Source organism: Lissotriton helveticus, chromosome 3_1, assembly GCF_964261635.1.
Source record: "Lissotriton helveticus chromosome 3_1, aLisHel1.1, whole genome shotgun sequence".
NCBI classification, from domain to species: Eukaryota; Metazoa; Chordata; class Amphibia; order Caudata; family Salamandridae; genus Lissotriton; species Lissotriton helveticus.
In genome coordinates, this window is record NC_136061.1 from 949,359,806 (window position 1) to 949,374,323 (window position 14,518).

Genomic DNA, 14,518 nt, shown 5'->3' on the forward strand with positions numbered 1-14,518 from the left:
ACTATACCTCTTTACGACACATACCCAAAGTCTATATGGTCATCTATTAGCAGTTCAAATGTAATATTGCTTGCGCTATCATGGACGTTTTGAAGCTGTCATGCTCAATATGTGATCTGGATCTAGGGGGCTTCCCAAGACTGCAGACCCAAACAAACAATCAATATAAGCTTTATTCGGTTTTAAGAATAAAAAACATAAAAGCAGTACAAATAATAGGATAACACATCCAATAAAATCAAACATAAAGGCATACAAAATATAAAAATACATATAAAAATACACAAATCATTTAAAACAGCCCCATGCATCCACAAATCAATCACAGCTCTTTCTCAACCTTACAGCAACTTTTAAAAAGCTATGGACGTTAAGAATAGTATCTCCTGTAAGCATCAGCAAATACATTAATGTGGGTCAAATCTCGTTAAAATTGGCCCTTTTCAATATAGGGAAAAGGTATAATTTCCTAGAAACTGCATACAAAATGCAAAACATGGTAAAATGTAGAGTGTCCTGCGAATACCTATTGTTACAGCCACAGGACAAAAGATAATGGCCCCAATTTCCACAACAAGGGCAGGCTAACAAGAAAGGCAATAGGTCCACCCGAAACATCGCTAATAAGAACCGATCATACCTACTTTTAACTCACAGAGTTAGGGCTCAGTGAAGGGCACAGGCGAACAATGGTCTTTAATAAAGCACCCTTAACCCTAACCGATAACCTTCATCTAAAAAATGTTCTTTCACCAGATTATGATCTTTCTTGAAAATCCCTTCTGGGTTGCTAAATAGATCCACCATTCCTAGGCTCAAAAAGAAGTCTCAAATATATTTAAACCAAGGGATCTGAAGGAAATGGCTAATATGGTCAATAGACAGACAATCCTTTATAATTTCCTTACTCAGTTGGACTCCAGGCCGGGACCAAATGCTCACCCAGAGAGAAAGAGGGGGAAAGGACATAGTGTCAGTTAAGTAGGGCATTCCCAGTTCTTCCTGCACCGAAAATGTTGGGGCTGTTTGCGGGACACACAAAAAATGTCTCAAGATGGCGTTCTCAAACTTATGTAGCTCATCCAGGTTAGTGTATCCCCAGATCTCACTCCCATATACAACTTTAGAGATGCAATTAACCCTATAAATCTGTAAAAGAGCCCCAGTGGGTCTGCTGCCCACCCGTGATGCAAAGTTGATAACAGCAGTGTTTGCCCTAACAACATCCTCCATCCTTCCTGTTAACCAAAGGACGCCAACTTAAGGCAGAATCGAACAACAGGCCCAGATAAGAGTGCACACTAGTCTTTGGCACCGGAGAAGGCCCAACTTTGGATGTGAACAATTTTGTGGAATGCAGGCCAACAACAATCATATGGGGCTTTTTATCGTTCATCGAAAGATCTAACTCCTCCATGAAGTGGACAAAGGAATTCAACAGAGACGTCAGTCCCCTAGCAGTTCTTGCAAACAGAACCACATCATCTGCATATAGTAAGACTGCAGACTCGCATCCAGGCAGGAAAGGCACTGCACAGCATCACACCCAGACATTGGGACTCTTCATAGTTGTGATAACCAAAATGCTCACTGCATGAGCTCCGTGATTCCATGAGAATCTAGAGTCCTGCAGGTGTGCCAACCCAGCAGCAAAGAGACAAAACACAAACTTTAACATAAGTTCAGTCAAAAATGAGGTACCCAAGTGAATTTCAAGCATGTTCATCCTGCTATAAAACCCTCATTTTAAGTCGCCACAGTGGGCCTTACCACAGCACCCCCAAAAGAGGGTGACATAGATAAAAAGTCAAAGAAAGTACCATAACCCAAGATGAGGATTGCAAACATTTCTAATTTCTCAGGTATTCCTAACAAAATAATTTTGACCGTAATAGCATTGGTAGTATGTCGTGGACCCAAGGGCAAGGAAGGGCATAGGTTCAATTGCTCCTGTTTGAATGATAAATTATATAAATAATCAGGGTTGAGTGGGCCCCCCAGGCCTTTAGACACTGGTGCTGCTGCACCTGCTGCACCAATTAAAGTGATGCTCCTCTGATACATTACCGTGGTTTGGTGGACAGGAACATGTTGCATCAAAAATATGACATGCTTTCCTGGTTCCTGGACCTGCAGGCAGTGCGAATGTTAGTCCAGAGTGAGTGAAAACTTGGTTATTTTTTGATACAATATACCAAACCTCATTTTTCATTTATTGAACACTTTTTATTCACATACATATACTACACAATGCATTAGGATTATTCACTATACAAATGTATGTCCATTTTTATTAATAGTCCAATATACACATGCCCGATTGCCATGATAGAAGCTCCATGTGAAGCTCATCTGCCCCCTCGCCTGCTCATAAACTGTGGGGTAATTCAACGTAAGCAGCAATGTATGTGTCTGTGGCAGGCATTCATGGATGTGAACAGTGAACCAGTGAGTGGAGTCCTTTCCAGTGCAATCACAGATAAACTCTACATTTTGGTACAGATCCGTGCAGAGCTTCTCTTAGAGATTTTTCCTATTGCATATTTTCCTCTGCCACAGGTTTAGAAGCAGAGATTGGTGAATAAATGAGTTTAAGTGCACATTTGTAAAAGAGTTGGATAATCAATCATTCATCAATCAATGATTTGTAAAGCACACCACTATCGCCTCTAAGGGTATCTGGGCACGGAGGGAACTGTGTCTCTGTCACAGTCAGCTGAAAAGCTGGGTTTTGAGCTCTTTTTTAAGTTTTCTGGAGAGGGTGCTGTTCAGAGGTAGAGGGGTAAGGGCAGGTCATTCGAGGGCAGATGCAGTGGGTGTGTACAAGGGCAAGTGAGACAGACTGCAGGTGCCTTGAGGACAAGTGGAAGTTTAGTCACTGGTTGATGCAGGATGGTCCTTAGTCATGAAGAGTTTTGTAGGCGTGTGTGAGGATCTTGAACTGGCATCTTTTCTGAAGCGTGGAGTGATATGTGTCAATTCGAGGAGATCTAGGATGAGTCTGGCAGCAGCATTCTGTATGGTCTGCAATCTTCTGAGCAGCTGTGTGAAGATTCCAGCATAGAGAGCGTTGCTGTAGCCGAGGCGGTTGGTGACGAGGGCCTGTGTGATAGTCTTTCTGGTGTTGATAGGGATCCATACAAAGATTATTCGGGGCATGCAAAGGGGTGGAAGCAGGAGGAGGCGACTGTGTTAACTTGTTGTTTCATGGTCAGTCCACTGTGGAGGATAATACAGAGGTTGCGTGCATGGTTGGTTGGTGTGGGTGTAGGTCCAAGTTGTAATTGCCACCAGCTGAGGTCCCAAGCAGAAGTGTTCATCCTGAAGATAGGACTTCTGTTTTGACAGAGTTGAGTTGGAGGGGTCCTCGGTAAGTGAGAGGATTAGTTGACTGTCGTCTGCATAGGATATTATGTTGAGTCTGTGGGATCTGATGACAGGGGGTCATGTAGATGTTGAAGAGGGTGTGTCTGAGGAATGATCCTTGAGATACGCCGCATAGATGTCCTTAGGTGCAGAGATGTAGGGGGGCAGATGGGCACTCTGTGTGCGTCCTGTGAGGAAGGTGGTGTCCCACTTCAGGGCGTTTTGCTGTATGCCGATGTTGTGGAGTCTGTTGATAAGGGTGTGGTGGGAGACAGTGTTGAATGTAGCAGAGAGGTCAAGTAAGATCAGGGCCATGGTTGCTACATGGTCAAGGAGAGTTCTGATGTTGTCTGTGGCAGCAATCAGCACGGTCTCAGTGCTGTGGTTGGTTCGGAACCCTGATTGAGAGGTGTCGAGGAGGTGGGTGCTTTCCAAGTATTTGATGACTTGTTGGTTGATGGCTTTCTCAAGTACCTTCTTGAGATAGCTGGGGTCGGTGAGTAGTGAGTGGTGACCAGGTGGTAGGTAATCAGTCAACTGGTGTTCATTGGGATGTTGATGTTAAGGTTGTCAAGGGTGAGCAAGGGGGGTTGGGTGTCGAAGTTGTTGTAGATGGTGTCAATTTTGGTGTGGAAGAAGTCCGAGAGAGTGTCACAGAGTTCTTCCCGCAACCTGAAAGCTATGTACCAAAGGTATGTTGTGCTTCGCATGCTGGAAGAAATAATAAGGTAATGCTAATAACTTATATCACACACAGAGCAAAACTATTGCTGTGTCATAGCTCTTTGTTTTGTACATCATTCATTTATTTTTTATTTGGGTTAAAAATAACCATAAAAGATTTCACAAAACAGAACAATTATTTCCACAATACATCTTATGGGAAATAAAATACAATACAATGCAGCATGATACGTTATGAAGTCACCTGGATTTGACCAACCAATTTAGCGATGTTCTAGCGCTATCGCAAGTTTCATAAATATTAGATAATTAAACAATATTGGTAAAAAAAAGAGATTTGAAGAACAACTCTTTCAGGACATTCTAAAAAATACCTATATTAACAGATAAATAATAGTAACATATTTTCACAAAAAAAGAATATTCTCATAAAACAAACTTTATACATAACTAGCAGCCCGCCCCAGCGTTGCCTGTGGCAGAAAGGGTCTGGGGGCAGCATTTGAGGCTTGCATGCACTAAGGGCTCCCGCCCATCCCTCTGTGCACACCCGCTCCCCCCCCCGACCCCCTCCCGCCCCGACTCCCTCCCGACCCGACTCCTCCCGCCCGTCCCTCTGTGCACACCCGCTTCCGCCCGACCCCCTCCCGCCCCGCCTCCCTCCCGCCCCGACTCCAATGTGCCTTTACCTTACCTGAGCCGCCGCTCCTTCCCGGGCTCCTCACTTCATCGCCGCTCCATGTCCGCTGCTCCTCTTCGCCATGACGCACCTGAGCCGCCGCTTCTCCCCGCGCTCCTCACTTCACCGCCGCTCCATGTCCGCCGCTCCTCTTCGTCATCACGCTCGTCGCGGCCAGCGCTACGTCAAGGCCAGCGCAGCGTCGCGGCCGGCGCTACTTTCAGGGCAATACTTTTTTTGAAAAATTATATTTTTAAATGTACGTTTTATTTTTATTTTTTATAGCCTATGTCCATCTGCACACCCTGACAATTTCTACAATGTATCGGGTGTGTGGATTGGCGCTGTGGTTCCCGAGTTCACCTGGCTCAAAGGTTTGTGCTCTCTCTTTATAATAGTAGTATAGATATATACATAAATATGTATTTCATTGCTATCTTTGGGGGATTGTTGTTTGCCGGCGTGAGGGGGTGCCTGCCTGCTTCTCGCGCCCTGTGAGACCCGCGGACCGAGCACTGCCCTGACTACACCATCAGGGGGCAGCGCGGTCTCGCGAGAGGCGCGAAGCAGTTGCACCCCCCCCCCCGTGACCTTTAAAACAAACGCGGGCCCCCGCACCGCGGGAGGTGCACGGGCTCGCCCTGGCGAAGCCCGGGCCAAGGGCAGGCCCGTCTGCGCCCGTCAAAGCCAGGAGAAGGCAGGGCAGGGCCACCCCCCTTTTCACTGGAACATCAGACTCTTTTGCTTCTTGCTAACGCCGTCAGTGACATTTGCTTCTACTATCTACTGCAAACTGTTTGACATTTCTGTACCTTGTTGAGTACTCTAGGCTGTATTATGAGTATCCGTAAGGGGGTTGGGGGCCCCGTGGGCCATGGGTTGTGGGTACCCTTGGCGCCATTATTATCAGGGCAGAATCACTTTTAAACCAAGGGATTGAACTCACGCAAAGAAGGCAATCAATGGAGACACATGTCGAGTGTCTATGGAAACCCCCATAGGTGGACTCCTTTTAAATCCACATAATCTAGCCGAATGTAGCCTGGCCAGTACCCACCACTTGACTATTGGGTCTTCTGAACCCGTGACGGCAGTTGCAGATTTACCAACTATAGCTGTAGGAACTACCGTCACTTTATCGTCTCTATCATCCCCACCTCAAATTGTAATACGATCCACACAACAACGCCAGGTTGGGGGGAGCACGGCCTTAACCACAACTCGGAAAAGGAAGGCGAGGGGTCTACCCATCACAATCCAACCAACTAGTAAAGTAGCCAAAACTAAAGACTCAAGGAAAGACAGGCCCCTCTGATGAGGTAACTATTATTAGCCCCACTAGCCCACATGTTTCTGTATGTCAATGTCCTTGCAAGCAGCCCCAAACTGATTTGGGAGATGGGTTATTAACTAAGTTAGAAGATAAACTTATGACACTGCTAAACCCAATGTTAAATAAACTGGCAGACATTAATACCAGATTAAACATTATCTAGCAAAAACTCCCCTCCCAGCCTAGTTATCCACTAAATGGAACCTTAGCAGCCCCGAGGGGGTCTAGTACATGCACGGTACCTGTTTCTAATCAGTCACCAACAGCAAATGATGATATTACCAGAATAGGCACACATGTTCCTACATCGCATACTAATGGTACAAATTCAATATCATGCAATCTCATCAATAGAGGAGGAGTAATAAGTGGGGGAAACAATAGGGGCTTGAACGAGGGCAATTCAAATACTACCGCCCAAACTACTCATAGCAAGGGACATCTCAACTTGCCCCCCGAATGTACACCCTATGTTATCGTCCTCTCAAATGTACCACCAATAGCACCTAATACAGTGGAGCATTGGAGTTCACTAAGAAATAGGGCACTCCACTTATTGGATGCCAAGAAAGGGCTAGAAGCGTCCCCTGGATAGGGACATCAAACAAAACTAGCAGAGGGGATTGTATAATACTGAATTTTGGGTCTCCAGAAGTAGCACAAAGTATTTTAGAGAGAGCAGGGACAAGAAACATGGGCAGGGAAGGGATACAAATTCTACCATTGTGTTTCTTTTATCGGAACCCGCCTCTGTTGCCTGTGTATAGATGCGAACCTCCAGCTATCGTACAAAACCAGGGGAGGTATGAGTTCAACGTGCCAACATACAACCGGTTTGATATGGCTCTCTCCAACCTCGATGCACAGGACTGACTGCCAGATAGGTTGGCAAATGACAATATACCGGGGGATTCATCACCCATCCGTCCAAATGCTATTAGCAAGGAACAAGAAGCCCTGGAATTGTGTAATATGCAGTCAATAATCCCTGCTGATCATAAGGGACAGGCAGGGGGTGGTGCCGGCCATGTGATAACCGGGGGTGGAACAATAGCTAAGGCCTCCCTTAACAACAATGGAAGTAAAAATGATTCTGATCTTAGAATTCTGAGCTGGAATGTTGCTAGCCTTGAACCAAGACTAGCCGATATAGATTGGCTACGCATATTATCTTCCCAGGACATAATAATGTTCCAGGAGACATGGGCTACACATGATCTGCACATAGAAGGCTTCCATTGTTTTAGTTTAGTAGCAGCTAAGCCACATTTGGGCTGTGCAGTTGGGGGTTTATTTATTGGGATCAGCGTAGCATCAGGAGGGAGCTTTAAGATAATACATACAAATAGTCCCAACATACAAGTAATAGAATACAAACGACGTGTTCCCTTCTACTTAATAAACTTTTACAATAATGATTTACACTCTGCCCCAAATAGGAACTTCTCTGAGCTTTTTAAAATTATTTCAAAATTAGAGAAAGTCCAAGGCTCAGGCGAGGGTATGGGGATTCTTTTGGGGGGGGACTTTAATGCTAAGCTACCAACAGACACTCAAGGCACAGGTACACGACAGGTAGACCCAGCGGTACGGAGGGGGCTGGAACTAGATTCCTTTCTTAGTGAACACATCCTTAGCAATGTAATGGACTTAGGCTTACCCTCTACAAACCAGTTGGTACTGACATTCAGAGGAAGCGATAGTGCTTCTATTATTGATTTTATCTTTGTCTCTCCCTGCATCGCAGACTGCCTATTGGCCAAAGAAGTCCTCGTAACAGATTTTGGGGACCACAATTCATTGACAGTGGTACTAAGATTAGCACCCCGCCCCATGTATGTTACTGTTCAAGGGGCGAGGGACATAACTCCATCGACAGACAAACTAAGATTAAAGTGGAGGGGGGTGGACAGTGGGACAATAACTGAGACTTTATTAAAAGGGCATTTGACTTTAATTACCTCATGCCTATCGACTAGAGCCCCTTGTTCCAGTGTAATCCAAGACTTCACTAAACTCTGCTCGGTGATTAGATCTCTATTTTCAGTGCCCCTTTGTCAGGGCCTAAAAGACCCAAGATGGTTTGACCACAACTGTTCGGAGGCTAATAGGAGTCTGTGTAAGGCCCTAACAGCCAAACCAAGAAGCAGGGCAGACATTAGCGTAGCTAGGAAAGTTTACAAAACTGCAATAAATGAGCGGAAGGGCACCCTTCTGAGAGAACGATGGGAAGCCCTTGCGGAAACAGCAGGGGGGAAAATTGGTAACTCATTCTGGTCCGCAGTAAGAGATTTACGCAATATGGGCCAACAGCTAACACCTGTCAGCTGTACTATTACTAGTAGCTCATGGGAAAACCATTTTTCCAAAATCTACGCCTCGCCATCACAGAGTTTAGATCACTATGTGCAGGGGCATTCAGGCAACCTACAGATAACACTGGTGGAGGTAGAGGAGGTGATTGCACAGAGCCTTGGCAACAAGACTCCTGGACCTGATGGGTTGCCTATAGATATTATAAAGTGGAAACCGGAATTATGGGCCCCAGTCCTCCTGAATGTTTTTAACAGTTTACCCCAAGCACCCATGCCTGACACATGGGCGACGAGCGTAATCGTCCCAATATACAAAAAGGGTGACAGATCAGAACCGGTTAACTACAGACCGATCTCCCTGCTGGATAACACCCTAAAGATTTTGGGCCGTGTCATTTACAATAGGATTTTAGACTGGACAGAGGAAAGTAGCATTTTATCCCCGTGCCAATTGGGTTTTAGAAGCAGGGTTTGGACAGTAGAACAATGTTTGAATCTTAATTTGGTTATTACCAAATACAACACCGCCCGCTTCTCCCCCATTTATTTAGCGTTTATGGACCTATCATCCGCTTTTGATTTGGTTATTAGGTCCAAACTTTGGTCTATTTTATTGAATTATGGTTTGGACCAATCATTGGTCCACTTTTTAGCATTCCTACACACTGATCTTAAAGCGCAAGTAAGGATAGGACTGGGAGGGGAGTTATTAGGCCCAATTAAGGTAGGAAGGGGAGTTAGACAGGGGTGCGTTTTAGTACCCCTGCTCTTTATTATTTATATCAATGGACTGAGTAATCATCTGAAACAGTCAACCCCAGATGTTCCTATAATAATTGGTAAATTGTTGCCTGTACTTCTCTACGCTGACGATGCAGTCCTAATGGGCTGCACCCCGAACTGTTTGCGTACTCTGGTCAAACGTTTCGCAAAATACATGGATGGGGTGGACTTATGCATGAATTTTAAAAAGTCACTTATTGTGTCATGCGGACCAGGGAAACGTCAGCTTAATTCCATACTGGTAGGGAACGACAGACTTACTTCCACCCACAACTTTCCATATTTGGGGATGGTTTTTGCTGCGAATGGCTCGTGGACTGGGCATTTGGCCCACTCCACCAGCAAATTCTCAAAGGCCATCAATTCTGTTTTAAGCCTCCCCGACCAAAGAAAATAGGTGCCATTGAAGCAATTTTAAGGATTTTTAAATTGCAATGTGTCCCAGTAGCTACCTATGAAGCAGAGATATGGGGTTTGGTGAAGACTCGATGCATCCAGCAGGAAGAAAATCGGTTCTGTAGAAAGCTGCTGGAAGCACCGATTTCCACCTCCCAATACATCTGCCATAAGGAATTAAATTTACATTTTATATGTGATTTTATTAGCGCCTGACCCGCGCTATTTTGGCACTCAGTTTGGAGAAATGAATCAGCTACCCTGTCCCAAGAAATTATAACTGACTGTCTTAAGTGCGAAAGAGGAATGGAGATTCCTTGGCTCACGGGGGTCTATAAAAGTTTGTGTAGCATTGATAAAGGTAGCATTTTCTTAGACCCAAACAAAACTAATTTTGTACACAAGAATGATCTGAAGAAAGCACTTTACGCACATTACAACACAGATAGGGCCAGGGAAGAATCTAAGAAAACTACAGTCCTTACCTACATGGGCAGGGAATCATACAGGTATCCTCTACTACTATACCTTACCCTGCCAATGATAAACTGGGAAAGAAGTCTTTTGTTTCGATTGAGGGCAGGAACTGTACGATTCTTGTTAAAATTTCCTTTGGGCTATCGGCCCTCCCCCGATAACATAAGATTCCCCTGTGATGGGGTGAGCGTACAAAATGATCTGCACTTTTTCTTCGTTTGTAAATATTACCTAAAATATGTAAAATGGTTTTTAATTCCCCTTTTTAAAAAACATAGACCAATTACTATGGGGTAATCTTATCAACTGCTGCTCTCCCTGGACAACGAAGAAATAATTTGTCGCACTAGCACTTTTTTGAGAATCGCTGTCCGAGCATGTAAAATGATGGACAGTCCTTGACTTCTCTCTGTTTAATAACGTGTAACATTTGTCTGATGTCTACATGACTTAAATAATTTTATATGGATTTTATAATAATACTGTCAATTTGTGTATGTGCTTTTATGAATTTTTGGAATTCGAATAAAGATTTATGATATATGATATATGAGTAGGAACCAAGGGGGTAGTATATAAATGTACACACTACAGATCTTGATCCAAAAAAGGCAGATAAATACATTAATTATTGACCAAATAGCCAGATAATAAGAATATTGCATCACTGGGTAGTTCTAACATAAAAGTAACGATTGATCAATGTCAAGCCTATGTGAGAACTCATGCATCTTGCCAGAGGTTGGACAAACCATCTTCGTAGGGAGCCTCTTTCACAGTTCGGTGGCTTATATAGTTTAAAAAGCTACTATAACCATGGATAACTCTCAGGTTCTAGTGTGATTAGGTTTCTGCTGCAACCTCTACAATACAGGAATCAATGGGATTAAATACTCCTTTGCTGAGAACAATATTTGTGAATTTGTTGAAATATTTGTTGCAAAAATGTGAAATGGAGAAAATAAGTGAGGTATTTGTTTTAACTAGTAAAGCATGAAAACTCAAATAAGAGTATTTTTTAACCTTTCTAGGAGCAGGCAATTTCCAACCCAAGCATCCACTCCTACAAGAGTGAAGAACATGCACAACTTACCGCAAGTACATGTTTGCCCCCTCGCCGGAGATCCCTAATATGGTCTACAATTACCTCAAGGAAAGGTGAGCTGCGGATGAGTTCTAAAGGGCAGATGAGGGAAATCAAGAGGGGATTGAGGCAAAATAGATAGAGAGAATTCTTCACAGTTCCCCGTAGAGCAGACTAATGCAATTTTGTTTTTCAGCCATTAAATTGAATGGAGGGCAGTGCTGGACTTTCAAACTGCAAACCATGGCACATTTCCTTCCCAAAAAAGACTCTACAGGTACTACAGCTGTATAATGTGTCAACAGGTGGAAGCTTCCAATCTCATCCAATGAGCCCTCTTGGTGCCTCTGCTACACAGAGATTTGCAATACATGTGTTGGGCCCCTGTGGGGATCCAAACAGACAAAATAGCACAGGTCATTGACTTATGAGCTGCAACACATTACCAAAGCTTTAATGTACTTGCAGCAAAGGGAGATAGGGGAAGAGAGAAGTTAATGTAAATAGATTATCCTTTGCCACCAAGGGCAAAAGGCTTCAGGTCTAGATTTCATTTAACAGTCAAATGGATTCTGGTAGGTGTAGTCCTGGTTGATTGTAATAGAACTAACACTTTTTGTATAGAATATACCCAGAACTATAGCACTGCGTCCTTGGTCACATGGAGTCACTGGTAATCCCCAACACAAATGAAAATAAGCTACCTCCTTCAGGGCAGGGTCAGTCTACCTTGAACTGGCTGAAGTGAGGATGAGATGGCAGCCAGGGGAATCAGATGTGTTCTCCCTTGTGGAATATGTGTTACTTTACATGCGTACGGGCATGGCACCAGATTATCACAGTTCAGGCCTCTGCATACCTTTTATGAAATATCATTTTCTTACCTGTTAATCAAAGTAGTTCAATTAAGTATTTTACCACTACAATCCCTAGTAGGTATCTGTCTGGAAAATGGGCCATTGGTGCCAGTGAGTCATGAACAACAATTTGTGTGGAAGATTATCACTATTGAGAATGTTTGCAATTCACCGTAGAAAATGCCCTAAAATACCGAACGTTCTGCTTCTGAGGATGATTTTCACATGCACACTACTCAACTCAAACAAAAGAGTGTATTGTTTTGGATTGCCCAACAGTATGCCCAAATACATTTAGAGTTTCCTGATTATTCCATGCCATTGGGACAAACCTTTTACAGATTTACCCATCATGTACTGAATCACTACATTCCTGATTTGACAAAGGCATTGTCCCCAAAATCTGTTACCCCCGTTTGCCTGAATAAATGAAATTCATGAACACCATTGGTGCACCAACTGTATAATCATATTGTAATATTTACAAAATAATACCATAATTTAAATATCATTATCTATATTGTTGTATTTCTATCTAGGACCCTAATTCAATATTCCTAATGTATGCCCTTGTATGGCTATAATAATTAATATCCTTATGAAGGCATAAGAATCCTATCCATATTTAGTCGTAGCCCATGTAGGCCAAATTAAGCAAGGCTACTTCCCCAGACTCCTAGAAAGTACAACGCGTTCTTTAAACAAAGCAAACCTCCAGCAACCTGGGAAATCCCCCTGCTTCTGTTTTGATTTGTCCTAGAACTCCCTTGAGCACTGAAAGAACGGCCAGTTCTTAGTGACATCTTTATTGACGTCTTATGTCCAATCTTACGTCAAACCCGGCACCTTTCAGGTATAAATATACCAATGTTGTCTTAAGCAAACACACGGTGGTTTGGAGCAGAGCGGCTATCTACTTGCCCGAGAGCCCAGCTGATGCGAGAGCCCACGGACGCCGCCCCTTCCTTTTGACGCACTGAGAGAGACGCTGTCTTTTTCTCCAGTCGAGAAAATCCAGCTCCGGTGTTTTCAGCCGCCCTTGCGGGTTGCTGGGATATCAAGTCCTGAGAAAGAGATACCAGACCTCCTGCTTTCTATTACCCAGGTACGGAGCTGACTAAACCCTTAAAGAGAATTCTTATTTCAGATCCTTGGCAAAAACCAACTTAACTTAAACTGCTACTTACTTACTCCGTCCCACGTATTAGGCTTAGGTCAGGTACACCGGGGTAGGCGTATTTAGAAGCACCAGTTGAGTACGTTAGTCAATGTATTTATGTATGTATATATTTGATCTATTTTAAAGTATCATATGGCTAAGAAACCATATCAATGCTTTTACAGTATTATTTTATAATACTCCTTTTACTGTACGCACTTTACTTTACTATAAGTATTGCAATTGTGGCAATTCATTTCTCTTGCATGAGAAAGAAGACTGCTCAATAAATAACACCTTTTATTGAAAGTGCCCGTCTCTCTATTTCTCTGCACTCTGGTGAAACTAAGTATTCACAATTGACTGAGTGAAACAGCTGTCTATTGTTTTCACACGACTCTAGAGATACACTCTTATTCTGAGGGAGCAAAGTTGTCATGTTTTATGGTTGTCAAAAGCTAATCCCTCTTGTCTATCCAGGGAAGTTAAACTCCTCCTTGTTTACTCGAGAAAGTTTCTAGTGACCTCTGAGCTAGCTGGCAAAACTAATTAAGTATAATATAGTCAGTAGAGACCTAGTCGACCTCAGTCCTACATCTACACTGCTGTTTATATTATTCCAATGCGCAGAGCCTATTGGGAATATAGGAACTACACTACATGGCGCCCAACGTTTGGTAAGGCGATAAATCTAACGCAAGACGTTAGAGTAACTCAGTCATGCTTTTTCACACAGACCCTTTTCCCGTAAAAACTCCAATAGACGCCTGGAGTGGCTAAAAGGTTAAAATCCGCCGGAACTTAGTTGGAAGAGATTCCTATGTATAGTTTTTGGTTTAGTCAACGTTGAAGGATACAGTGTTCCAAAATATTGTGCACCTAATCTGTGTTTCCTTGAAACTTGATCTGCAACAAAACTTTCCTTCAGTAAGATGGTGGAAAGTGAAGACGAAAGGGAGGCAGCTAGAATAGCAGCTCAACTCCTAGCGGATGACACAAGTCTCCAAGAAAATTACCCGAATGTTATAGTCATTCCGGCAAATATAAGAAGAACTATAACTATTAAACTTATAAAAAATGGACTGACATCACGAGGTGGTACAGTCATATTCGTGGTAGAGGCCCATGAATATCGGCAGACAGAGGTATTCTATTCATGGATAAACTTTCCAGCAGCAAACGCTGTAACAAAAGAATTCCACTATTACAAAATAGAGGAACCTCCGGATGAATACACTCCTTTCGAGGATGTTGAAATCCCACTAAATTACCAAGAGCACCTGCTCAAACATCAAAATCACATCACCAGGCTCCGTCCACTAGGTAGACCAGGAGCAACGTGGCCGGTTCTAGCCAGCTACAGACCACATCCAGACATTGATAAA

At 43.4% G+C, this 14,518-nt stretch overlaps 1 pseudogene; it reads left to right on the forward strand.

Annotated features, from left to right (window-relative positions):
• Positions 1 to 14,518, forward strand: part of LOC144824187 (putative methyltransferase DDB_G0268948) — an 80,785-nt pseudogene that overhangs the window by 25,013 nt on the left and 41,254 nt on the right.